Source organism: Leptidea sinapis, chromosome 10 (genome assembly GCF_905404315.1).
Source record: "Leptidea sinapis chromosome 10, ilLepSina1.1, whole genome shotgun sequence".
Taxonomy (NCBI): Eukaryota; Metazoa; Arthropoda; class Insecta; order Lepidoptera; family Pieridae; genus Leptidea; species Leptidea sinapis.
In genome coordinates this window covers 10,461,643-10,466,174 of record NC_066274.1, presented here as the reverse complement: position 1 = coordinate 10,466,174, position 4,532 = coordinate 10,461,643, and positions in this window count along the sequence as shown.

The window sequence follows — 4,532 nt, the reverse complement described above, 5'->3', positions numbered from 1 at the left end:
ACAACCAAACTATACGAGTACTAGCACTATGTTCCTTGTAAAATTATAATATTTATATTTTTTTGCCTTTAACATTTTAGTCTGTCTTAAGACCCTGTTACTTCTAGCTGGGGTAGATGACGTCCACAGTGCATCTCCATCTCGATCAGTCGTGAGCATCTCCCTTGATTTCTGTCCTGGTCTTTCCGTTGGTTTTCATGTCTTCTATGACAGTCCATCTGCAAGTTTGCTTCATACACCCACATTTCTTGAGGATTGCAGTAAGGGCTCGCCTCGTTATATAATTGGAAACTCTTGGGATTGTGAAGCCTTTTAAGGTTCATTTGCTGCGTTTGATTTTCTTATTGATGGCCACATACAATATTTCCAAATATAATTAGGTTTTTAAAGATATCATTCTATACACTTGTTTTTCTTTATTCCTATTCTCCAAAAATATAACACTCTTAATTTATAAAAAAAACAGACCTGAGATCATTTATACGTCTAGATAGAGTGTGACAGCTGTCGACGTCGAAAAAAATAGAGGTTAACCTCTATTTTGACACACACTTAAGTGATAAACTTGGCCTGTTTTCATCGGTTATCTAGCAGTAAGAGGCTCTATCTAGATGTATATATTATCTAAGGAACAGACAATAAAGTTACATGGATAATATGAGTATGTTTATATACTTTAAATGACCAAAGAAATTAGAGGGTTGGTCCCTACATTAACCCGAATAACTCGAAAAGGCAATGTACAAAGCCTCGTAAATGTAAACATTCTATATAAACGTTTCCGTTGATTAAATTATTCTAGTGCCCCGCATTTTTCACGGACTTCCAAGGATGGAATTTTACAATTAGTCCATGAGGATAATTCATGCTTGCACTGATATATAGAGATATTTTAGCCGTAACTTAATGAAGTGACTATTTGTACGTGGACTGGACGAAAAAATTGTATTTATTAGTACATATTGTACTATTTTTTTTTAATTACATATGTCGCAGGTATATTGTCAAAGCCGTGGTATTATAGCTTCACTAGAGATATTATAATTAACCGGTAGAGTCTCGATCGATTTCATTTCTTACAACTTAACAACCTGGTTTTAGTAACGTTATGATTTCACGGGTACACTATAGTGATATTGTAAGACAATGATATTTGGACAATTACTATGATTACAATTACTGGTCGTTAGTCAATGAGACCGTCGGTGATTGGTCTGTTTCTTGTATTGTATAGTCATAATTTTTTAGTTTTGCTCTTGTGTAATTAACTAATCGTTATCTAATTGAATCGGCCTTTGTTCACTAGTAGATCCCAAAAACAAATTTAGACTGTTGACCACAACGCACGACCTGAGCGTAGCGTGCCGCGGCAGCGCCCGACGAGTGCCAGAACCGAATCGGCCCTTGTTCACTAGTAGGTCCTAAAAACAAATTTAAATAAGAATAAATTTTTTGAAGTACCCTGTATTTATAATCATAAATAGTTCGTACAGTATCTGTATTAATAGACTCAGCCTGAAATTAATTTATATTTAGATGAATTTCGATAAAAAAAATACATTTAATGTTTATTTTGTACGTGGTGGACTTTCACAAATTTAACTGTGAACTGAACTCATTTTAATATCGAAAATTACAAAAAGCAGTTAGTGTATACTGCTGACAGATGTATCAAAGTGTAAAAACTGGTCCATTACCACTGCTACAAGTAATACAATTATAATTATTAGTAAATTATGTTACACAAGAACCAAGCCCTTTACGGAAATAGCTCTCATTACAAAAATAAACAATGTATAATTTAACAATAAATTGTGTCAGACATTTAAAACAAAATGCTTTCAAAGTCTTAAAGCTTAACATACATTTTGCATTAACAAAAGCTTGTATATGAACAGGTAATATTGAGGTTGTATTTTGTTTCGACACGCAGAGAAACTTGAACTGTGAAAATGTCATTTAAATTCAGTACGCATCGTTATTTGATATGGTTGTTATATTATGAAGTTATTAAATCTATCTGTTGAGATAAGGGCGGTAGAACTATTTGTGTAAAAGTATTGAGAAATAATGTACAAGTAATTTAGTTACAGAAATAATAATATTATTTATTATTACTATTTTGGATAAATATATTAGGATTAGAGAAGAACGTGCGCAGTAAACTCAGCAGGTGTTTTTTTAATTTCGTTGCAATATATATTGTATGGTAGAAAAAAATTAAAAAATTTTTATTTAATTAAATCAAAAAAAATATTTTTTGTTGTTAAATAGCCAGAAGTAGTTCGCTCCATTCCCAGTGTGTAGTATCAATAAGAAAATCATTTACCTATATTATAGTAACCTTTACCACATAAACTTTGACAGTTCTTTTGAATTTCATAATACATTCTTTTTGTAGATTTTCCAGGATCATTTCGTAAAAGCATTTATGTACACTCATGCTTTAAATCCTCTATTAAAGATTCTGAAACAGTTAACTTATTGCCAACATTAAAACACCCAATATTCTAATAACCATTACATCATCCAAACGAGTGTTGTAATGTTGTACTGAATATCATAACAACACTCCTATTTTTTTTTCAATCCCTTCATGCTCAAATAGTTTTAACAGACAGCCACATTCTTATTGCTCGATGCGTGGTATCTGTATGAATTTCAAAAAAAGAACATTTTCGTTTACGCGTATTCCACACTACGAACAGAAATTTATTGTTTTGTGTACAAAAAATTAGCGATTCAATTTAAACGCTGCAAAAGAATATAATATTCAAGTGAATTTTAATTATTGCACTATAAAAAATGTAAATTACTACTAAAACAAATAATTATTTCATTAATACTTAGTTTATTTGTGTATAATCAGTAATGGATGGTTACTGGACTGGCTTAGTACTTGACTGCGGGTACATTACCATAAAACAAGCAAATACAATCATAATTACGTCCTCAGTACATTACGCTTCTAGAACATTACTAAATAACATTTGGCTTGTAAAACATGCAGTAATACTCGAACACAAATAATATGTTTACAAACTTATTCATTAAATTCCGCGTCTTAGAGCACTTCAGCAAAATACAAGTACCGAGTTGTTGAGTTCCTCTCAACAAAATGTTCCTTCGGGAACCAGCATCGCTGTTCCCAACTTCTTTAAACTTTATTGTTTTGATATTAAAGCTGCTTTATAATAATATTTCACCAAGAATACAGTAGCTTTACATTTGACATTATTTGTGTGTTTAAAGGTAATGTTGTGTTGTTGTATGAAAACACAATCCTTACAAATAAACTTCGTATAAATTTTTACGAAGCGCGTGTATAGTACACACGATCGATGGCGTTCGCTATATCCAGGCTAACTGCCAGGCCTGCTCCCTTGCTTTCGAAAGCCACCGCTCATCTATGAAAAGGCATAAAAGGCATTTATTTTCTCAAAATTGATTCTTTAAGAATTTTGATGTCATTTCTAACACTACCACCGCTTCGGAAACAAATGGCCCTCTAAGATAGAAGAAGCGGCAAGAGAAACTCTCCCAGCAATCTTTTTTTGCGCTCTTTTTGATATACAATATTGTACTGTCATTGTTATATTTTATTTTATATATAATTATTATTTACTAGGACCTCCAAATATTTTCACATTAAAAAAATGCTAATATCTCATTATCTCATTAAAGGAGTCACATCATTCTCCAACAAAATGTAAAAGCAAAAAAAAATTAAAAAAATTGCAATATTCAAAACTCAAAATAAGTAAATATGAAACAAAAACAGGTAAACTAAAATATAGGTATAGGTTGCTTTTATTATAGCATAGTTATTACAATTTAAGGTCTTAACAATTTGAATGCTTATTTTTTAATGTTGGGTAATTAACATAACCTCTTTTCTAATAGAATTGTAAATTTTTGTTTGTTAATTCTGGCTATGTGTTGGTATAAAAGTTATTACTCCAAAATAATCATAATCTAGTCCCCGGCTGTCCGATATTCTGGCACTTAGATATTCAGCTGTGGAGTAGATGGACTTACGACAGAGCCATTTTTTAATAAAACATTTTAATGTATTTATGCACAGTGGCTGCATCTTTATTATAAAAGTGTACACATTTACCCTTAAAAGCTATTATGTATCTTATGAAGCCTACTAAAATTAGTTAAATTTGTATAATTTTCTTCATACCAGGCGGAATTGTGGGCATAAAATTACAGAGCATAATATCACAGTAAATATTTAATGTATCATTGACATCGCTGCTATTTTCAGTTAAACTAAACAACTATCTTCAAATCGATGGTCACTTGATAATGACCTTTGTAATCACACTTTAAAATTCAAATTCAGAGAACTCGATATCGAATTGGAGATCGCAATAAATCGGTTAAACGCGACAGATTAAGTATATCTCATCTCATGAATAATTCAAAACCCCGCGATACTCCGAACAGTGAGACTCCGACAGTTGGACGATGCGGTTCGCTCCCACATGAAAGATTGTATAAATGAATATTTGTTTTCTATCGCT